At 39.7% G+C, this 23,736-nt stretch overlaps 1 protein-coding gene and 10 non-coding genes across 14 annotated transcripts in view; all 11 read right to left on the bottom strand.

Annotated features, from left to right (window-relative positions):
• The window catches only part of slc38a4 (solute carrier family 38 member 4), a 64,340-nt gene that overhangs the window by 23,802 nt on the left and 16,802 nt on the right, over positions 1-23,736 (bottom strand). The window contains exon 1 of one of the 4 annotated variants that reach the window (XM_042403569.1): positions 23,556-23,577. The exons of 1 other annotated variant lie outside the window; for it this stretch is intronic. The gene's annotated coding sequence lies outside the window, so the exon portion shown is untranslated. Of the gene's footprint in view, positions 1-1,937; positions 2,119-14,228; positions 14,388-23,555; positions 23,578-23,736 lie in introns of those variants that run through there. 2 more of the 4 variants (XM_042403564.1, XM_042403566.1) reach the window with 2 other exon arrangements.
• trnal-cag lies at positions 16,966-17,048 on the bottom strand. The gene has a single exon. It is a non-coding gene; the product is annotated as a tRNA-Leu (tRNA).
• trnaq-cug lies at positions 17,885-17,956 on the bottom strand. The gene has a single exon. It is a non-coding gene; the product is annotated as a tRNA-Gln (tRNA).
• trnal-cag lies at positions 18,847-18,929 on the bottom strand. Its single transcript has one exon. It is a non-coding gene; the product is annotated as a tRNA-Leu (tRNA).
• Positions 19,566-19,637, bottom strand: trnaq-cug. Its single transcript has one exon. It is a non-coding gene; the product is annotated as a tRNA-Gln (tRNA).
• On the bottom strand, positions 20,084-20,155 carry trnaq-cug. Its single transcript has one exon. It is a non-coding gene; the product is annotated as a tRNA-Gln (tRNA).
• On the bottom strand, positions 20,606-20,688 carry trnal-cag. Its single transcript has one exon. It is a non-coding gene; the product is annotated as a tRNA-Leu (tRNA).
• trnaq-cug lies at positions 21,277-21,348 on the bottom strand. Its single transcript has one exon. It is a non-coding gene; the product is annotated as a tRNA-Gln (tRNA).
• On the bottom strand, positions 21,581-21,652 carry trnaq-uug. The gene has a single exon. It is a non-coding gene; the product is annotated as a tRNA-Gln (tRNA).
• Positions 22,184-22,266, bottom strand: trnal-cag. The gene has a single exon. It is a non-coding gene; the product is annotated as a tRNA-Leu (tRNA).
• Positions 22,999-23,070, bottom strand: trnaq-cug. Its single transcript has one exon. It is a non-coding gene; the product is annotated as a tRNA-Gln (tRNA).

Raw genomic sequence — 23,736 nt, 5'->3', positions numbered from 1 at the left:
TATCTGCAGTGGCCAAACATGATGCTATGAGAGCAATAAGAATGAACCAATACAGTAAAGTTACAGGCCAGTAAACCAAAGCAATGAGCTGAAAGACACTACAAAAATAGAAATAGTGATAATGCGGAAGCTCCTTTCAGGGTTCTATGTTATTATCTGTCTATTACCCTATTACATATTACTGAACATGAAAGCTGTACCCACCTCTCTCAGCTAATGCTGTAGCTGGACATGGTGGAACAACTATGGTTGGGTAGTTTAACAATTCATCATATTTTCTAAAAACTGATTTTGAAAGGAGGGTCTTGATCTACAAAGTAAGTAGTGACTGCAGCTGTCAAATAAATGCAGTGAAAAGTATAAAGTAACACAAATTAAATAACAGAAGTACAAGAACCTCAAAATTGTACATATCTTACTTTCAACAACTGATCACTACTTCATCAGAGTCTTTGTTTCGTAATTGTGACTTAATGAGGGAAGTGGTTGAGCAGCAAGATCTTTGCATCACAATGTATGAAGAGTGTTTACAGTCAATAGGCCTCTATGCAGCCACAGAAAGCTTTCCTCAAGCTGAAAACAATGTCAGAGGTATCAGCCCCCACTGGGCTGATCTGGTTTTGACCCACAAGACTAGACTTTCATTTAAATTAAGTTGTAGTCATTTATAGGGTGTTGTTCTTGCTGTGATCTTGCTCTTCGGAAGTAGGCCGCCCTAAAACCTGATATGTTTGAGCCAACAGAGATTAAACGGGTACATTACCGTTAACAACCACATCACACACACCAGTACACCTAATCTCTTGGTGTCGCTCTCCGCTGTGTGGCGAGAGAGAAATCGGAGAACGGTTTCACTTTTCATTGCCAAAAGGATTAACCTGTCTGACTTTGTTAACTTCATATGTTCTCGAGTCTAATGCTGCCCTTGCTACAATCATAACATTACAGAAGCACACGTTTGGCAGAGTGCCGTGCAGTGCACAGGCCCTGCTCTAACATGGGATCAAACGTGCACAGCTGAGCTGGACAGCAGTTCACACCTGCAATTATAATAATTTGCGTAAAATGCATCTTGAGCGATCACTTGTTGCTGGAATTTGCTTTAATTCTGCTTAACAGAGGAAAAAACATTTGCACTCTGTCATACAGATAAAAAAGAAGATTGCTGAGGTTTGCATACTGGAGAAATGTGCCTTCATGCTTCAAATCAACAAAACCTATCAGTAATCACATTTCCTGCTGTTTACAATCTCACAGAGTATTCAGAAACACCAAGCACAAACTACTGAACTTTGTTTTGGCCAAGAGATCACACAAATTCTGTTTGAATCAGAGAGTTTACGAGACGTGCAAGCCTCTTTTTAGCTGAATTTGATTGACAGAATATTCTCCAGTTTTTATGTGGTTAGATCAAACAATTATTTTAAAATATAAATTGTGCAGCAATACAGAAAAGCTGAAAAAATTAACCATCAAGATGATCTTTTGATTTGATTTGATATGTGTTTATATATGGTTTGAAAATACAAAGCACTTTGCTTTCAGAAGAAATATCAGATGAATCACTAAAAGATCAGTCCAAATTTCTCCAATCTGAGAAAAAACTCCTGCTACTTCCTACGTCCTCAACCCAAACAAAGTCTTGCATCAGCCAACCACTTGAGAGCAAAATTCCTCCAGGAAGGCACACTGCAGAAAGTTTGAAGAAAATACACATTCACGAGCAGCTGTATTCCTCAAACACACCCTGCCACAGCTAGAGGAGTGCACATCGAGAAAAGGTGAGAAGAAAAATGTCCAAACCTTCCTGTTGCCAAGTTGCTGTTTTAGTAAATCAGATTCAGTAAATCAAAGTGTTGGTAGCCAAAAGGTAGAGATGTAATTTTCATTCAAAGTATGAGCCAAATTTGTCAAACAAAGCAGGCATATTCACTTACTCAGAAGTTCCTTAAAGAGGTTCCGCGTTGTTCCCTTTTTTTTCTTTTTTGATTTTTTTTTTTTTTCAAAGAAGGTTGAGACAGACAACTGAATGGGTGAGGGGCAGGAGCTCTTTTGTAACTCAGGTGAGAAAGGAAGCTTTTAAAAGGGAGGAGGGAGGGCCTCTGTGGACCAATGAGGACAGACACAGATCAGTCAGGCCCCTTCTCTGAGCACGCTCATAAAAACCCACCCACCCCCACACCCCCAATACACATACACATGGCTGCTTCATTAGAAAAGAGCAAGAAGGCCAAAGCAGAAAAGTACTGTAATTTGGGGCCTCTATCAAAAGTATGAATTCATATAGATAGATAGATAGAAAGAGAAGGGTTCACGCCTGTGTATAACGAGAAAACAGGAACCTAAACTGTAACATCGCCAGGAGGTCCGCCTCCATCAGACTGAACACACCAGCATGCACTGACACTGTTAAATATCCTGGGCTGCTTCAAGACGTCATCACATGATATGTCACCTGACTATGACTATCAAGTTTCATACTGGTGCAGAATTATACAGGCCAAACACATGTGGACCAGTGAGAGGCTGAGGTCACACAGGGCTGCTGGCTGCCATGGGTGGACCGACTAACTGATCACACACACACACACACACACACACACACACACACACACCTCCCAGGCTTTTCAATTCCATCGTCATCGTACACACTGTGCACACGCTTGTTTGCGCACGCACCTGTGCACATGTTGGCACATGGATGTCCAGCTGGGCTACGAGCAACTGTTAGTAGTTTGGGGTAGGCTGTGCCACCGGCCGACCAATCAGAAGACAGCGTTTGGGATGTCACTGCGCCCAAGGTCATGTACATGTCAGGGATGAGGTTTTATCTCTGTCTATTTTGTAACACTGTCCAAATGGAGGAAATAGACACACATATGCACATGTGCGGTATGTAAGGAACCAACTGCATCACTATTGTTTTCTTTAAATTAGCTGTCGAAAGGTTTTTGTCCAGTGAGCAGCTAAGACTCTGTGAACTCTATTAAGTGAAAACTTACCTACTCAATCATGAACAAAGAAAAAATGCTTTGATTTGAACTTGTTTTGAACTCATGAACTAAGTTAATCTACTTGGTTTTTAAAAGGTTTTCAATGAGGATTTAAGACTTCTCTCAACATACAGAGGAGCAATCTTTCATTTGGAGTTTAAACGACAACCTCATCCATAAACAGTTTAAATTTTAAAATATCCAACACCAACAGCCGCAAAACACAGAAAGAGACATAACTGTTGATTTCATTCAGCTATAGACCATTTAAATACGTTCAAAATACACAGGTGACAAGTAGACATGAGTCATAGAATCAGTGAACTGACTCAGCAATGTCAGTTATACAGCACTGTTTATCACTTATTAAAGATTCAACACTCAGCCTGCTAACATTAGCCCACATTAGCCACCATAAGCTGCTGTGTATACCAGAAATAACAAGGTGGTACCAGCAAGACTGTGTAATGAATTGAGCATGACGATGAGTTAGCTATTCAGCTTTTCCTTTGTAAGAGGAAGAATGTGCTATTTTTTTCTTTCTAAAGTTACAAGGTCTCTCTTTCAGTCCAGAAAAAAATCATAATCTAAGCTATATTACAAAAACCAAAGCAGAGTTTGCTAGCAAGCATGCTAACAAAACTGCTTGTTACAACTAAAATAAACAAGGAGTCTGTTAAAGTTGCTGGTTTTCAATGGACTCACAGCCCATCAGCCTAAAAAAAGCAACTCTTTGGGTCTAGTCATGTGGGTATCGGTTATTTAAGAAAAAAAGTGAAGGGAAGCCACAAGAAAGATGTTTTTATGTAGCCAATACAGAGGACAACACAGCCAAGCCAGCCAAGTGAATGGCAGTGAAAGCCAAATTCCCACCAACAGTGAACTGCTCACCACGATCTTCACTACAGCTCCAGGGACATTCCTTAAATGGCATGGCAGTCCTTGAAGTGTGTGTGGGGGCTTCACACACACATACTCGCCCAATCACCTGTGACTAGAAAGCTGTTCCTTAGCCAATCCCGCGACATACCAAACAGGGACGGGATTTAGCTGGGGGGTTGTAGAGGTCACAAACTTCAGAGAGTGGAGCAGCCAGCTATAGAAGTGCCTGAGCTGAGTGTTTGAGGTCAAAGATAGCTTACACACACCAAAACAAAAATACTTAAGTTTCCAGTCATGGCATAGAAACACGTCCAGTTGATATCTCCGTAATATCACACCTGAACCTCCTTTAATGAACCATATCAAAGCAGAAATAAGGTTACTTTAGGACATGTAATGATCTGTAACAACTGCAGAGATAGTAATGTAATCTTGTGTAAAACAAAAACTCACCCAATTTTACACATGAAGACTGTGATGATGGAAATTTTAGAGTACCACATATTCAGAACTTCATGCATTTTAGAAACTAAAAACCACAATGTCTCAACTCTGCTTTGTTGATTTTGACGTCCTTTTTTTAATGCATTTCGTGTAATCATCTCATAAATTCTCCAACTTTATGACAGAATTTACAAAATCTCCGGATTGCCTCTTTAGGCACAAATTACTTGCTATATTTGGTAAAAGCCTCTTTCCCCAGATAATACGAATCCATCATCTGGCTGAGCAATAATTCAGTATCTGGCGTAGATAACAAGCAAACATTAAATAAAATCTCTCAGAATGAAATCTGAAACAAAGTTGAAAACATGGATGTTCTAAACATATATGAACTGGTTCAGTTATGTAATTTCTGTGTGATATAGTGTGATATAGTGTCAGTGCTGCAATCTGTGGGGAAATTTCTTTGACTAACTTTATAAATAAACATTTTTAGTTTGGATAAATCAGACATAATGAATGGTTAAGTGTTGGTCTTTTATGTGACTGCATCCATGGAATCATCCAGGTAAATATGGTAGAAAATTGCCTGTTTGACTGAAAATGCTGGCAATGCAATGATAGCTTTGTCTGGAACAGGCTTTTCCAAATTGGACAAGATCCTAAGCTCGCTCATTGTTCTCCTGCTTCAGTTTCCTTCTGTTTCACTGTTCTTTCCAGTAAATGTTGCTCATGTTCTCCCCTGCTGTCTGCTCTGTATCCACCTCTCTCTGCAGTGTGCATGAATTGTACCTTCTTTTAATTAGTATTTTGGTAAAACTGTGTCCTGTTACCGGCAGAGCCCGCCTACTGAAGCAGCATGCCAAAACATTTTGACTGAAGTTTACTCGATGTAAGCTCAGTCTTTGTACCATGAGGAAGAAACGTATACCTTCTTGGTTTTGACACAGGGTTTGTTGAAGTTATTGCTCAGAATCAGAGATTAAGTAACATTATTACTTCAGTGTATTTCATTTCCTTTAAGTAGCTGTTTTGCTGCTGGGTTTGACCCTTGTATGCATTTTAACTTGAGAGCACAAGACCTCATAAAAATCCTGGCGTTGAAAATTTTCTAAACAACCAAACACTGTAAAAATGTTCTCACTTTTTGGCTAACTACATTTCCGCATGTGAATGTGTGAATGTGGTAACTTCTGTAGCAGGAAAATAACGGAGTGTTGACATCAGACAAGAGGCTGAGGAAAATGTTTCCATCATGGATCAGTGGGTTAATAACTTCCCTTTTTGACAAAAACATCTGTAACATGACGGCATGCACAATATTTTGTACCTCTGGTTGTTTGAACAAGTCAATCACTCCCACACAGTTGTATCCAAAACCACATCAGCTTGCATCTTTGTTGTGCAGCTGACAGTCAGTGATCATTAAGAGCTGTAATTTGAAGGTCTCTAAATTAAGCCTATACCTCTAAACTCCATGTGACTGGCTGGAAATACCACACACAGCCTGCCGCTGAATCATTAGCCAAATGACAGCTAATATCAGCCCAAATACAAAATAGAAGGCAAATTTTCTCTTGGACTGTCTAAAAAAGGAAAGACATGAAAGGTGAAAACTTCCGAATAATATTAAAAAAAACCTTTGATGTCTTTGAAATGTTTGAAAGTGCTTGGGCCTCTTAAAGAATTTCACAGGTCCAAGGCAACAGATATTTCTGTCCCCTGCGTGTAAAATCTATCAGCTCTATGCACTTGTTTACAAGTAGGCAACTGCTATATGACATAACATTCATCATATGACACTTAGTCATTATTCATAGAAATTAGTCCAACACTTGTTTTCCCCCCCATCAAAGAGAATTCTCAGGATATTTATATTTAGACCCTCTGAATTCATTTAAAAAACACAATATATCTGCTTTATAACAAATTATTTACATTTTAACATGTATTTATACTACGTCTGGACTGTCACTGAAAAGCAACTTTATGTAGAAAATCGAACTTTATTTGCAGCTTATGTTCATGAACCAGTGTTTTTACTACTCATCATGGGAGCTACAAATTGCAACTGCAGTCCTCTGCTGGAAGCCACATAGCAACTGTAACGAAGTAGTTTGGATGTATAAATGCAGTATTTAAAGGGAAACTGACTTTTGCACTTGTCTGGCCACTGGACTGAAAAATATTTAAATGACTGAACACTGTCATTAAAAATGATTGAATTGAATCAGTAACATCAGGCAACTCATAGTTTCTCTCATGTTCACTTGAGGGATCGAATCTGTCCGGAGAGAGAAATGGATCTTAGATCAAAGGCATGAGTTGCTAAAAATCTTTTTGTCTTATAATGTTCACATGCCCTGCATTCCTCTCACAAAGTCAACTTACAGCCATAGTTTGACATTTTTTGAAAAACGCTTATTCACGCTCTTGACGATAGTGAGATGAGACGATCGATACCACTCTCATGTCTGTCTGTCAAAAATGAAGCTGCAGCTAGCAGCCGGTTAGCTTAGCTTAACATAGCATAAAGGCTGGAAACAGGGAGAAACTGTTAGCCTGTAGCTTCATATTCAGCGTACAGACATGAGAGTGATACCAAACTTCTCCTCTCCTGTTTGCAAATAAGCAAATAAGTGTCTTTCCCAAAATGTTAATCTATTCCTTTAATAGCTCCTCAGCTCTAAACGCCACTATGTCATTGTCATCTGTGTTAAAGCTGTGGTATTAGAAACTAACCATTCCACAGCTGCATGAGGTTGCGATACTATGTGAGAGTTTGTTCAGGCAGTGGCTCTCATGTAAGTGGTTCAACCCAAGCAATCACAGCTACTAGTTAAGCACATCATGTAGCAGAGATTTACAGCTGCTGGTTACAGTCAGCGCGGTGACCTAGGAGACTACTGTGCTTAATCATAATACGTAACCGTCGTGTCCTACTGCAGAAAATGGTGAAGCTACACAAATACAACCACATCATACAGAGCTGACAGCCACACACATCTGTGTTGAACTGAGTGAGTGCACACACTCCTCCAGAAGATCAAGTTTGTCTGTGCTTCCACTTGGGAGGATTTTTATTATATCTGACATGTTGAGACAACTCCTTCATCCCTTCTCCAGTCACACATTTTACATGTTGGCAGCATGTGAACAGAAAGGCCAGGCTGTAGTCTACTATTAACATTAACATCTGCTTCCAAGAAATCAAAGCGTCATTTTTGTACTCCAAGAAGATAAAGTTGGAAAATATAAACAGATAGTGTAGACTTTAAAGCACTACGCTACCTTTAACCTAGAAATCTTCCCTTCCAAGAATTTAGAAAGTTCCATAGAATAGCAGCCCTCTGATATTGTTAGGAGATGACCATGGTAATAAAATATCCATGCCTCACAACTCTACCGTCTAGTGTTGGCGAATATTCAGCTGCATACTTCTGATTCTCCAGCTGAACACTTGACTCCTGCAGTCTGCAGACGTGGTGTACGTGGAAGTGTTTCAGCCAGGGCCATCATTTATCACCTGGCATGCACTGTAGGTGTGTTTCAGACCACCACTTGATAGTATATTTGTTTTAAGCACTTGTATCCAGTCATTTTACATTGTTATACTCTATTCACAGTTTACAACCTACAGTATTTGAAAGAGGAGAAAGCTATTATCACCCTATGGCTGTGTGTTTTGCCCATTTTTTACTATTACGCAGATGTATCTGTATTTGGAATGAATCAATAAATGCATGACTGTACAAGAGCGTCACACGGACTAACAGAACACGTCAGAGCTCTTTCAGAGCATCACTGGAACTGCGGCAAAAATCAGTTTTCTTTCAATGATTGCTTTGCTTTGAACTAAATGCTTATGTCAACATGCTAACATGCTCACAACTGCAATTCTATCATGTTGATATTTATAAGGTTATGTTTACCATGACCATCTTAGTTTAGTGTGTTAGCATGCTAATATTTTCTAATTAGCGCTAAACACAAAGTAGTTAAGGCTGATGGGAATGTTATTAGTTTTGCAGGTATTTGGTTATAAGCTTAAGTATTAGACAAAATATTTTTTTGTCCTGATAGTGGTGAATGTCTGTTGTGAGATATATCCGTCTGGACCAAAGTGGCCACCCCTAGAGCCATGCTACTAGTGATAAAAAAACAAACAGGGGTAGACAGTAAAAAAGAAGGATGTCTTGGCTCTGCTTTCCACAGGGTAATACAACATAATCACTGCAGTGACCAATTAGATCCATGCAAGCCCACACACCAGATGGAATAGCTTGTAGCATTGTGCTAATTTGACTCTTTTACTGTTGCAATAAATTATTGTTGTTTTGCCTTAGGGGCTAATGTTTGTCACGGCTTTCAGAAGACAGAGATGTCCTACACCTGAATTCCCACAAGTCAGATCATGTGAGCCAATGTCCCAAAAGCTGAACTAATGCACAGTGCTAATTAATAAGACACATAAAAGTAGCTTAACAGCCTAGCTTAGACAACTAAAATATATGGATGCATGATACATGAGCAGAGGTAATAATACTGCTGAGTATTCTCTAGAGAAATCACTGGGACTAATTAAAGTTTAACTTTCTCTCACCACATTTCTGATGTCTGACACCTCCAGAGTAAGTTAGCGCAAGACCTGTTTGGACAGCCTAATTATTTTCAGAAGTGTGGTTGCTAGTAGGTTTTACCTCAGTACCTCAGGTTTTTTTATCTGGTCTTTAACTGTTCTTGACTGTTGACTTGGCATCTCTATACCAAGGGTCATATATCCACTGAAACAGCAGTGTAGGCTGCTTTAAGGAAGTTGAATGGAATGAGCAGAAAAAATGAGACCTTCTGCAACAGCTAACAAAGCTGATCTTTGTTTCTCCTCACTGGCTGAAGCTATGAGGAAAACTGCAACTAATAAGGTTTATATGCTGAAAGCAGGCAGAAGATCACAATGAGCATTTGCATTGGTCTGAAGCAGGATTTCTGACAAGACAGACTGAAGGACACCAAAACTCAAAAATTCAGAGCCAAAGACAAAAAAAATATATTGATAAAACTTTGACTTCAGTGTTGTCATGTGACATTAAAGGCCAGTTGGCCTTTAGTAAACACCATAGTGGCCTTTTGTACATAACCTTGTTTGCGAACCTGTTCTTGCGGACCCTTGCTCTGTTCATCTTATCAGTTTGCATTGATCTGCTAAGGATGACAACGTCATCATGCTTTGTAACAATGTGTAGGTCTTCTGAAGCTCAAGGTTTCGACCTTGACTTTAGTCAGAGGAAGTAGGAGGCTGGAAGAAGGGTTCAGACAGAAAGAGCCTAAAAGGTTCTGAGGATTTTTTTCTGTTATTTCAAGAGTGCAAATGTACATGACTTCAGTTTCTGTTTGACAAAACTGGAGCCCAGAGACTAAGAAAGCTCAGTCTGTGCTATTTTTCACCACTACGAAAACACCCCTCTAAGTGTAATTTGAGAGCATTCAGCCCTTGCTTCTGTCCATAAATCACCTGTACAAAGATGTCATTGGTGGTCAAACATTTGTTACAATGTGCACATTCCTCATGATACCACATTTACAGAATAATCTTCCACTTTTCTTGTTTCCCTGTTTTGCACCATGAATGCTTGCCAACTTAAACAGACTATGACAAACACTGTGTAGAGAACACTTTACATTTTCAAGTTCATTAGATAAGTACAAATAGTTAATACACAGAACTAATCAGACTGCTTATTTAAAGATATCTGATGACTGTGATGACTCATGACCTGTTCCCATCCAACTATATTTTTATGTACTACAGTCGATGCATTCAGTATTGAATTAAGGGTCTGCCTTTAAAAGAAGACATACTTACTGACATTTTGTAGGTCAGAAAAACATTGACCTACAACTCGTCTCAGCAATTTAACTTCCAGGAAGCTGACCCTCTCTACTTTCTCTAGCAGTTCAAATTAAGTGCAGCAGAAGCTGGAGGACATCGCTTTACATTATGTAAGCATGAGTTCATAATAGATCAATTTAATAATGTAAAATGGGTCATATAAAGGTACTTTTCCACTGAGTCTACAACGCATTTTCTGTTGCATCAGTGACCATGAACCTTGAGTGCTCTGATCATTCACAGGCCCGTTGAGAGGCATTTGGGCACTGGTTAGTTGTGACACGCCAACCATGTGGGGAGAGTGTCAACTAGAGACTTAATGACATCACCTTCCCCACTTTCCTGATCTAGGGCTGTTTTTATTTCATCAATTGCAGTTCTGTTTATTGTTACTGATTCTTAATGAAATTGGTTCTGTTTCTCAGCATATAGTAGAAAACAAAAACAAAATATGTTAGAAACAAAAAAAGCTTCATTTTCAGCCAACGTAGTCATTTGGTAAATGACAAGGTATTTTGTGGTGCTGTATAAATACACTTTTCAACTTGTTTTTAACTGTACTGGACACATAGCATAGCCTGATCCTATAGCACTGGGTCTATAGGGGCATTAAAAATGCTGCAATCTTAAAGGAATAGTTCAGCATTTTAGGAAACACGCTTATTTGCTTTCTTGGTGAAAGTCAGATAAGAAGATTGATATCACTCTCTTGTCTGTATAGTAAGTATTAAGTTTACCCCAATTTCCAGTCTTTATCCTAAGCTAAGCTAAACGACTGCTGGCAGTAGCTTTATGTTTATTGTACAGACAAGGGCAGCAACTAACAATCATTTTCATTATCGATCAATCTTATTTTCTTGATTAATTGATTATGTTTTTAGTCTGTGAAATGTTCGAAATTAGAGACAAATGCCTATCACAATTTCCTAAAGCCCAAGGTGATGTTTAACACTCCAAGATATTCAGTTCACTACAAGTCTTTGCACTTTTAGGAACTAGAACTTGGGAATGTTTGGCATTTTTGCTTAAAAAATGACTCAAACGATTATTCAGTAAAATCAGTAATGCTCATTTTAAATAAGGTGACAGAAGCAGTTGTAAACTATCCCGTTGTCAGCAGCGGGCATAAGCTGTAAAGAATTTTGTAGCGAGAACAAAGTATTCAAGCAGCTGTGTCTGCAAACATCCCTCCATGTTTATAAGGTCTTCAGCAAGACTCTGAACCCCTGCAGCTGACCTCTGACCTCTGACCACCATGTGGTGGGTGAAAGGGATTTTCCCTGTAAGTATCAACATTGTTTCACACTTTAAAAGCTATAAAGCAATTTTGCACGGCTATTGATTTGCGAACACCACAAGTGTCCTCAATGCACTTTCAGAGTTACAAATTATGCAATACGGCAGGTAAAAATAGGCAGCTTCTTATATTGTACAGTGTGCCACCTTCTCAGATTTCAATTGAATGTGTTGACAGCAGTTTGGAAAATTGCCAAATGTTTTTTTCCCCTTGTGACACTGCCTCACTGTGTCTTTGTGTTAGTGATATCCACTCCTTTGAAACTGATTCGGCATCTGGCTCACAGCTCATTTGCTCATCAGCCAGCACCAGCAGCGCTTTAACCCCAGCTTCCCAGCAGGGTCTGACCTACATGTGTCATTCCAGTCTCCCAACAACCAATGAGGAGTGCGGATCCACAGCCAAGCTCCAACATGCTGACAGGTGTTTAAACCTGTGCCGGCATTGCCCCTCACCTGCAGTCTTATGAAGTTACTGTGGAGTCTTTGTGTTTGAGTGTTTAACAAAATGGTTTAAAGTGGTGCAACATTAAGGGGGCACTCCTATGATTTTACATATGGAGGTCAGTTTACTTGTCCTGAGTCATCCTCCTCAGGCTGTGAAGATAATTGTATCAAGTCTTCTGCACTTCTGGACGGAGCAGAGTTTGAGAAAATCAACCTGATGTCATTGTGACATCATTTGGCTTTTCGAAGCTTGGGCTTGGCAATGAAACATTTTAACAGAAAGCCTGCATTACAAACTGGAGCAATGGAGGTTGAAAGGTGTCGGCATTTACCAGGCAATGAGGGTTTAAGGCCAGACACCATCTAGGTGCACTATGGGAAATATAGGATCCATACTAGGGACTAAAAGTCAGGGTATCTTGGCTTCTGCTGCTTCAATTTTGACCATTCTTTTTCTAATTTATCTCTTGCAAGTCGCCCAACTTTATTGAAGTGACTAAATAGCTGGAGTACCCCTTTAAACAAAAGGGATTAATAATGCAAACTACAGATTACCATTAAAACTTTAATCAACTTAATTACACCTTGTGTCCCCTGCAATCCTTCTTTAATGAATGGTAGCCACTCGTCACATTTGTGTTCTTTCTTATTTTCTCTTTTTCCATTTCACGTTAAGCACATTCATTTAAAGAAAACTATTCTGTGTGCCTGCATGGAAGCAGCCTTTTCCTAATCACCATGACTGTGCACCTCACAACTTTGATAATGATCATACAACACTCCCACTTGGGCCATTTGACAAAGAAATAGGTAGAGGTTCATTGAGGGAAAACATTACTAGTTCAGTATTACGCAAGGTGCATAGAGAACAGAGCAGGTCTGACTGTATATATATATATATATGTACTGTGTGGCAACTGGGTATTTTTAGCGGTCAGAATGGCAATGACAGAAACTGAACTCACCACTCAAATATGCTTAAGCCATATTCTCCTGGCTGAATCTGGTCTTTGTTTTCAGTCAAGAGCTGTTACTCTGCTGTATGTGGTGGGGGATTACAGGGCGTGTTGCTTCAAATGCTTAACTAAAAACTGGCTTAAGACAAGGATGAGCATACAGGATCACAGAAAAGTAAGTGACAACAACTGTGCAAATGTCTGAAAAGCGCTAAAGCAAAGGCACATTATGGAAAATCCCACTCAACACTTTAAAAATACTGTTCTGTCTTATCGTCAAATCCAGAAGATTTTCTTCCCCAGAGTTATTACTGAGTACTTACAGCATCAAAGAGAGGAGGCCCTGAATTAAACAACAGTAAATTCAATATGAAAAGGTAAAATATATAAGATATAAAATAAAGAATATGTTGCACTGCCATCAAATCAAGTTAAAATGATCACAGCAATTTTGTACAATAGTTTCAACCAGAACATGGCAACAGTTTGAGCCCGTGATTGCAGTCATAACATATTTATGAGCCCTCTGAGCCCTGCAGGCCACACTCAGCATGCTACTGTCTGCTGTTACATAAATCCATGATCCATATTTCAGCTATTTTTTTTTTCTTCATATATTCGTCTGGTTATCTCTTCAAAACAAATACTCTAATTTATGTCTGCTATGATGTGTGAGCTGCACACAGGCTGCTAGCAGCAGACAGTGCAGCCTAAATGATGCAAACTGGAAACACTAATAGTCGCCTTTGTGTTTTCTCTCAGTAAATACGGAAAGGCAGCGCATGCAAAACACATCAGCCCCGTGCAGAATACAGTTTCACTTCATGTGATCAACTGGTGAGCATAAGTGGAAAAATGTGTTTTTGAGCGAAATTTAGACAGGAGTGTAAATGATCAGCATGCACCAAGATAAAGAGTAATTCTCTGGTATAAATAAAGACGCGTGTTTGGCGCTTAACGCCGCTTTATATTGACTTCAGGCAACACCCTGCAGGAAGCGTTCAGTACGCGCTGCTACTGTTGCTCTTTGGCTTACATTTAAAGTCTGTTTATACATTTAAGCTGTCTACTAATACAAAGAAATAAACACGGCTTTAGAAACCAATTAAACTCATGCACACTTATGCACAGGTAAGCTTTCTTTTATTGACAATTAGGCTACAAGGTCCTCAGAGCCGCTTCCTCAAGTCAAATAAATAATCAGAATTAAATTGCCCGCTTCCGCATAATCAAATATGGAGGTCCAAATTAACCAGCAAATCACATGCAAGATAGAAAAAAGTAAAAGTAAAGACTAGATGTTTAAATGTTGGGTCTTACCCAGGGTTTCAGTGTAGCGAACAGCTGCAGCAGGCGGAGGAGGAGGCGGACTAGTGGAAACAAGAGTTGGAGACCCTTCCCATTTAACAAGCAAGAAGACTGAGTGGAAATTTCCATCTGCCATGTGATGATGGCAACTCCTGAAGCGTCGTGTTACACCGCCTTGCTCTGCTGGGGGCTCTTTATTCTCTCAATTACCCCCGTTCCAGATACTCGTTTGAAAAGATACTTAAGCTGCCATGAGCGAAACGTCTGCCGCCTTAAATTCATAGATGTTTTAATTGTTTTCGAGGCGGGTCTAATTGTTCCAATTTCTTTATCTCTATTATCTTGAGATATAATAATCAGTGTGCATATTTATACTGGCTAGAGGGTGCTTGAGAGACGTCTGAGATATAAAAAAAGAGGAAGGTTTATTTAATGATTGTGAGCCTTTTTGTGACTGAGATCCTTTGTTTACATTCCGGTTGGCCACGTTGTAAGGAAAAAAAGGGCGATCCACACTCCCAATTGACTGCCATTATGTTTTAAAGGGGAAGTAGGGAATAAAAACATGAATATTTTAAGAAGTGGAATTTGCCCAATAAACTCAATGGACAATAACTTAGAACTCAAGTACTACTTATGTACAATTTCGAGGTACTATTTCCATTTTATGTCACTTTATGTCGTTATAACTCCACTGTATTTCAGAAGGAAATATTGCATAACAAAAACAAAACAAAACAAAAAAAATTACAGCTATAGTTACTATTTTTTAACACAGAAAACCAAGGATGAGATTATAAAATGACACATTGGATTAAACTACCCCTAATATGCTATTTACATGTTATTAGTAATAATAGCTGCGATGATTAATCAAACTGTCAATCAAACAGTGTGTGTGGTACTGTGATTGATTTTCTGAGGCGCTCCTTTTTTTGTTAGTTCAGACAAACCACAAATATAGAATACATTGCTTTCTTACTGCTACAATTTTAACACTTTTTTAAAAACTTTTTTTTCAAGGAGAACTACCAGACCCCAGATAGATGTTTTCATGAACTGTTCCAAAGAAAATTACTAATACCCCCCACCCTCCCCCCAAAAAACAAAAAACCCATCCCACATGGAATTACAAGAAGAAGAAAGAAAAGAGGCCCACCCAGTCTTTGTGTTCCCTCCATGTTTTAAAAAAATCAGTTTCTGTTTCTATCTTACTAAACAAACTTTAGTTCCCAGCATGCACTGGTCATACACCCTGGACAGATCTATCATATACTGTAGACATACAACCATATTTACAAATTACATTCACACATTGACAATTTAGATTTCTCAGTTCACTAAACCTGCAGGTCTTTGGACTGTGGGATGATTTTTTTTGCGTATGGTCCCATGAAAATTATTCCTGGCCCTTTCAGTTTCTTAATCATCCTCACAAGACCTCACTTAGGAATCACCAGTGTTTATAAATAACTACAAACTGCATGTCATCTACATTATTTAATTGAAAATACATTGCACGCTACCAAAAGGGTCAATGGCCATTTGCAAAGCCTCACCCCACTTAGTTACTGTTTCTATGCTCTATGATTTCTGTTCTTGCCCAGCAAATATGCAGTTTATATTAATAATGGTGGCAGATTTACCACTCGAAAATTGATTCTGAGTCTTCAATTTCACACAGAAGTAAACAAAAGCGGCTTCTCATATCTAGCTGAAGACCATGGAGTTTGTCAGCTGAAATTTTGGTAGAGCTACTAGAGCTAGTTTGCTGTAGTATTGTAAATAAAAATGTGATCAAAATGTTACTTGTTCTAATATAACATTTGGGGGTTTGGATACTCACTGTAGAAAAAAACGTGCAAGCAACACAATGATAACCTTAATTATAATGCTGAGAAAATACAACCTTTGGCTGGCAAAATTCACCAACTTATTTAACTTTGCAGCATGCTCAGGTTCCTCTAAGGCTCTCACTTGAAAACCAATCAGGTTATCAAAGTTACCAGGCTAAATGATATTTGACAATATAACAATTTTAACAACAAACTTAATACATGAATAATTCTAATCTGTAGCCTTGTGAATCTTTCAGATGCACAGAGTGCTCATATCATCATAGCACCATGAATGTTATACAGACCATACAGTATGACATAGAAAACATGGAACGATACCAGTGACGTGGTGGATAATTTTGTGAAAAAACAACCATTCCTGGCTGACCCAAATGATTCATTCAACTTTTGCTACATGTTAAACTCCCTCTCTGTCAATGCTCTCACTTGAATATCAGAATTATCAGGCCTGATGATACATTCACTTACAAGAAAACTACTATGTACAAAGAAATCAGACTACAAAAGCAAACTAACTCAAATCAAACCAATGTTTGCTGTACACAAATTCTCAATTTCCAGCTACTGACAAAATCAGGTGAAGGTAGGTTATTATGCATAAGTAGGTGGACAGGTTGCAGTCTTAAAACTGTGCATAAAACCAGGTTCCACTGACATCTGCTCATTCAAATCAAATCAATGTTTGATTTGCTAAACAATGTTTGCTGTTCATCAAAAACATAGCAGCAGAGCCACCGTACACCAAGACTTTGATTTCTCTGCAGAAGTTGAGAGTGTGGAGACTGAAATGTTCAGGCTTTTTTGTCGAGCGCTCGTCACCTAGAGGTCAACCCTTCTTGCCCAATATTGTGTAACAAGCATCTAGAAGGCCTACTGTGAAAAACACTGGCTGTCAGAAGTGGGATTCGAACCCACGCCTCCAGGGGAGACTGCGACCTGAACGCAGCGCCTTAGACCGCTCGGCCATCCTGACTGTGTCTCAAGCACCACATAGCACTTAGCAAAGCACCAGCCTAGTTGTTATAGCGTGAGTATAAATACTGTAAAGACAACAAAGTTTACATATGAATCATGGTATGCAGTCTTTGTGTTTACTATGCAATTCTGACCAATCACAGACCAGTTCTAATTTGAGAAGGGTCCCTGCACACTCATTCAGATATTTCCAGGAACTGACAAACAAGGTGGAAGATAGGCAATTTCCCTACAATCCACTTGACCTGTACTTCCCCCTAAAACGAAGTTCCATCAAGATTTAAAATCAGATCTCTGGATTCAGAGTCCAGAGTGCTAACCATTATACCATGCAAGTAGCACTTGGACTCATAAGAAAGTTGTGAAACTATTTCACACATGGCATCACTAAATATGTTATTCAGTGCATATAACAGAGATAGTGTATGAAATTACAAGTAACACAGTGGATAACATTTTAAAAAGGAACCTTTACTGCCTAACATAAGAAACTTCTTAAACTTTTGCTACTTGCTCGGCTCCCTCCTTGACCAGACTTTCACTTCAGGATGAACTTTTTAGCCCAATTTATTCCTGTTATCAGCCCTCATGATATTTAAGACAATGGGAAAATTGTGTCTATTTCCCCATAATCAAAAGATGAATATCTCTTAAGTGTAGATTGCCATGACTTTCAGACAGAATAGAAAAACAGTAACTACAATGGATTCAGTCTTTCAAAAAACAAAGGGTCTTCCAAAGAAAGGGTACTGTTTCCACATTTAAAGGCGCTGACAAGCTAGGGCTAAAGTCACTGCATTTTACCTGTAAATCATCTTGCACCCTCTTAAAAACAGGTCCCACCGAGATTTGAACTCAGATCGCTGGATTCAGAGTCCAGAGTGCTAACCATTACACCATGGAACCACACTCTCATTCACATAATGACTCTTGAGCTGGTGGAGAACAGTGTCAATTTTCATATTAGCCTATGACGATGGTATTTTGCTATCATGTATATCACAAATAGCCTACGGTAAGAACAGTAACCACAAAGGATTCAGTCTTACAAAAAACACAGCGTCTTCCAAGAAGAGGGCACAGCATTCACATTTTCAAGTCCTAACAAGACGAGACAAAAGGTACTGCATTTTAACTGTAAACCTTCTTGAAAGGTTCCACCAAGATTTGAACTTGGATCACTGAATTTAAAGTCCAGAGTGCTAATCATTACACCGTGGAACCACAGCTCACAAGTATCTGTAAAGTAACCTCACAGGTGATCAAATTGAGTGACCAATCTTGATGTTCCAGCTACTGGCACTATCAGGTGAAGGTAGGTTACTTAGGTAGGCAGACAGCCTACCTAGCTATTACACCATGGAACCATGCACTCTATTGCATAATGTCTCTTGACAACCTACTGGAGAACAGTGTCTCTATTAGCTTATGGCGATGGTGTTTTGCTATCATTTATAACAAAAATAACCTACATTAAGAACAGTTAATACAAAGGATTCAGTTAATTCCAAGTCACAGGTGAAAACACATAAATCTGGTAAATCTAGCTAATGCGTCGTTCACAGACAAGAGGGGATGCAGGAGATGATCATTCGGTCAGTATTTTGAAGGAGTGGGTCTACCCATTTTACGGAGCACATAGTAGCACAACTACTGTACGCCAACACATTACTTTCTGTGCACAGGTTGAGAGTGTAGAGACTGACACGTGGCTTTTTCTCAAGCGCTCATCATCCAGTGTCTTTCCCAACATTGTCTTACCAGCAACTTTTAGGCCTACTGTGAAAAACACTGGCTGTCAGAAGTGGGATTCGAACCCACGCCTCCAGGGGAGACTGCGACCTGAACGCAGCGCCTTAGACCGCTCGGCCATCCTGACTGCATCAGAAGATCCAGACGTATGATGTTGGATCCACATAGCAATTAGCAATGATGGATGGACTCTCTCATCCATTATTCAGTCCACAGAATGTAAACACAACCGCAACGTAGGTGAGCAACACAAAAAAGCACCGTTATTAGCGTATAGCTGCAAGTAGTGACAAAGTTAAGCAAACTAACAATGCAGATCATTAAACGAATGAATGAATATAACAGAGACAGCCTATGAAAATACCAGTACCACAGTGGATAACATTTTAAAAAGGAACATTTACTGCCTAACATGAGTACGTTATTTAACTTTTGGTACTTGCTCAGCTCCCTCCTTGGCCAGACTTTCACTTCAAGATCAATGTTATAGCCCAAGTTATTCAGGTCATCAGCCCTCATGATATTCAAGACAATTGAAAAATTGTGTCAATTTCCACATAATCAAAAGATGAATATCTCTTAAGTGTAGATTGCCATGACTTTCAGATAGACTGGAAAAACAGTAACCATAATGGATTCAGTCTTTCAAAAAACAAAGTGTCTTCCAAAGAAAGGGCTCTATTTCCACATTTACAAGCGCTGACAAGATAGGACTAAAGTCCCTGCATTTTACCTGTAAATGGTCTCGCGACCTCTTAAAACCAGGTCCCACCGAGATTTGAACTCGGATCGCTGGATTCAGAGTCCAGAGTGCTAACCATTACACCATGGAACCACACACTAGGTTGTGCAATGGCTCTTGACAAGCTACTGGAGAACGATGTCGATTTCCATATTAGCCTATGACCATGGCATTTTGCTGTCATGTATAACACAAATAGCCTACGGTAAGAACAGTAACCACAAAGGATTCAGTCTTTCAAAAAACACAGCGTCTTCCAAAAAGAGGGCAGAGCTTTCACATTTTCAAAAGTAACTGCATTTTAAGTGCATATCTTCTCCAAATCAGGTTCCACTGAGATTAGAACTCGGATCACTAACCATTACACCATGGAACCACAGCTCACAACTACCCGTAAAGTCACCTCACAGGACCCTCAGGAGAATTGGACGATTTGAAGAGCGAGTGATCAGTCTGTGATCACTGATATCAAGACTGACCAGACTTGATATCAGTCGCAGATTCCCAGGTTACTTAGGACAGGTGGCAATCTTGAAACCAGGTGCCACCGAGATTTGAACTCGGATTGCTGGATTCAGAGTCCAGAGTGCTAACCATTACACCATGGAACCATGCGCTCTGTTGCATTATGTCTCTTGACAACCTAGTGGAGAACAGTGTCAATTTCCCCATTAGCCTATGGCGATGGTGTTTTGCTATCATTTATAACACAAATAACCTACATTAAGAACAGTAACCACAAAGGATTCAGTCATTTCCAAGCGACAGGTGAACACACATAAATCTGGTATATCGGGCTAATGCGCTGCTCAGAGACAAGAGGGGATGCGGGAGATGATCATTCAGTGAGTGATTTGAAGGAGCGGGTCTAGTCATTTTACAAGTTTATGGAGCACATAGTAGCAGCACAGCTACTGTGCACCAACGCATTGCTTTCTGTGCAGAGGTTGAGAGTGTAGAGACTGAACCGTTGTGGCTTTTTTCTCAAGCGCTCATCATCCAGTGTCTTTCCCAATGTTGTCTTAGCGGCAACATTCAGGACTATTGTGAAAAATACTGGCTGTCAGAAGCGGGATTCGAACCCACGCCTCCAGGGGAGACTGCGACCTGAACGCAGCGCCTTAGACCGCTCGGCCATCCTGACTGCACCTGAAGGTCCGGACCTATGATTTTGGATCCACATAGCAATTAGCAATGATTGATGGACTCTCTCAAGGCAAAAAAGGCACCGCTCTCAGCGTATGGCCGCGAGTAGTGACAAAGTCAGGCAAACTGAGAGTGTAGATCATTAAAATAAATGAATGAATAAAGCAGAGATAGCGTATGAAATTACCAGTAACACAGTGGATAACATTTTAAAAAGGAACATTTACTGCCTAACGTAAGCAACTTATTAAACTTTTGCTACTTGCTCGGCTCCCTCCTTGGCCAGACTTTCACTTCAAGATCAACTTTTTAGCCCAATGTATTCAGGTCATCTGCCCTCATGATATTCAAGACAATTGAAAAATTGTGTCAATTTCCACATAATCAAAAGATGAATATCTCTTAAGTGTAGATCACCATGACTTTCAGATAGACTGAAAAAACAGTAACCACAATGGATTCAGTCTTTCAAAAAACAAAGTGTCTTCCAAAGAAAGGGCACTATTTCCACATTTACAAGCGCTGACAAGATAGGACTAAAGTCCCTGCATTTTACCTGTAAATGGTCTCGCGACTTCTTAAAACCAGGTCCCACCGAGATTTGAACTCGGATCGCTGGATTCAGAGTCCAGAGTGCTAACCATTACACCATGGAACCACACACTAGGTTGTGCAATGGCTCTTGACAAGCTAGTGGAGAACAATGTCGATTTCCATATTAGCCTATGACCATGGCATTTTGCTGTCATGTATAACACAAATAGCCTATGGTAAGAACAGTAACCACAAAGGATTCAGTCTTTCAAAAAACACAGCGTCTTCCAAAAAGAGGGCAGAGCTTTCACATTTTCAAAAGTCACTGCATTTTAAGTGCAAATCTTGTCGAAATCAGGTTCCACCGAGATTTGAACTCGGATCACTGGATTCAAAGTCCAGAGTGCTAACCATTACACCATGGAACCACAGCTCACAACTACCCGTAAAGTCACCTCACAGGTCCCTCAGGAGAATTGGACGATCTGAAGAGCAGTCTGCGATCACTGAGCGACTGACCAGTCTTGATATCAGTCGCAAATTCCCAGCCACTGACGCCATCAGGTGAAGGTGGGTTACTTAGGCAGGTGGACAGGTGGCAGTCTTGAAACCCACCGAGATTTGAACTCGGATCGCTGGATTCAGAGTCCAGAGTACTAACCATTACACCATGGAACCATGCGCTCTGTTGCATTATGTCTCTTGACAACCTAGTGGAGAACAGTGTCAATTTCCCCATTAGCCTATGGCGATGGTGTTTTGCTATCATTTATAACACAAATAACCTACATTAAGAACAGTAACCACAAAGGATTCAGTCATTTCCAAGCGACAGGTGAACACACATAAATCTGGTATATCGGGCTAATGCGCCGCTCAGAGACAAGCGCTCATCATCCAGTGTCTTTCCCAATGTTGTCTTAGCTGCAACGTTCAGGACTACTGTGAAAAACACTGGCTGTCAGAAGTGGGATTCGAACCCACGCCTCCAGGGGAGACTGCGACCTGAACGCAGCGCCTTAGACCGCTCGGCCATCCTGACTTCGCCTGAAGGTCCGGACCTATGATTTTGGATCCACATAGCAATTAGCAATGATTGATGGACTCTCTTGAGGCAAAAAAGGCACCGCTCTCAGCGTATGGCTGCAAGTAGTGACAAAGTCAGGCAAACTGACAGTGTAGATCATTAAAATAAATGAATGAATAAAGCAGGGATAGCGTATGAAATTACCAGTAACACAGTGGATAACATTTTAAAAAGGCACCTTTACTGCCTAACGTAAGCAACTTATTAAACTTTTGCTACTTGCTCGGCTCCCTCCTTGGCCAGACTTTCACTTCAAGATCAACTTTTTAGCCCAATGTATTCAGGTCATCTGCCCTCATGATATTTAAGACAATGGAAAAATTGTGTCTAGTCCAGAGTGCTAAACATTACACCATGCCTGCCAACTTCCTTACATGTTGGGAGTTGTGGTCTTTCAGGAGAATTTACAATATCAAGACTGAGTGATCAAAGATGAGCACACAAAAACCAGGCATAGCTAACTAACGCTGTGTTCACAGACAAGAGAAAAACGAAAAATCTCAAAAGATGTAATCTTTCAAAGACACAAATTAACTCAAATTTTTAAAAAAAGTTTGACTTTTCTGGGTGCCGATAAAGTCAGATGAAAAATGAAACTCCCTTTCTGTCAATAACACTAAAGTGAAAGTAGGTTTTTTAGGCAGGTGGACAGTTTGCAATCTTAAAACTATGCATCCTCTTAAAAAAAGGTTCCACCGAGATTTGAACTCGGATCGCTGGATTCAGAGTCCAGAGTGCTAACCATTACACCATGGAACCATTTATCAAGCATTATACTGTCTCTTGACAATGTAGTGGAGAATAGTGTCAATATCCATATTAATGTATGGTGATGGTATTTTGTTGTCATTTATAGCACAAATAAATTACAGTAAAGCAGTAACCACAAAGTATTCAGTCACTTGCCACCAATTCCCCCACCAATTCAGTACACAAATTTTCATGTTTGTGTCCATACAGTTGTAGAAAAATGCAATACGTATGTTTGTGTCAATAAAAGCTATAATACTTAGTATTTGACAGAGATAGCATACAACGATATAGAGGATCGTGAAAAAAGGAAACCTTCAACCACTAGCTAGCTACCTTAATGAACTTAGCTAACTTCAGCTAGCTATTGTCTGAAAGTTGAAGATGAATATTTTAGCTCTGGTTATGAAGTTATTTGGTATGGTATTTGAGATAGGCTAATAATAAATTAATGTTTGTATATCAACACTCATATCAACATTATTTTTTCTTACCTGTAACCTGGCAGACCTTTGAGCTAGACTGGACCATATGGTGACTACGTGAGCCATGTCAGTAGGTTGAAGGACGAGGTCTACTCGTTTTACAGTTCACATAGTAGCACAGCTACTGTACACCAACACATTACTTTGTCAGCACAAGTTGAGAGTGTAGAGACTAAATCTTTTTTGTCAA

This window comes from Thunnus maccoyii, chromosome 23 (genome assembly GCF_910596095.1).
Source record: "Thunnus maccoyii chromosome 23, fThuMac1.1, whole genome shotgun sequence".
Classification (NCBI taxonomy): Eukaryota; Metazoa; Chordata; class Actinopteri; order Scombriformes; family Scombridae; genus Thunnus; species Thunnus maccoyii.
Note: the sequence above shows the minus strand (reverse complement) of the source record. Positions and strands in the feature narration are given on the sequence as shown.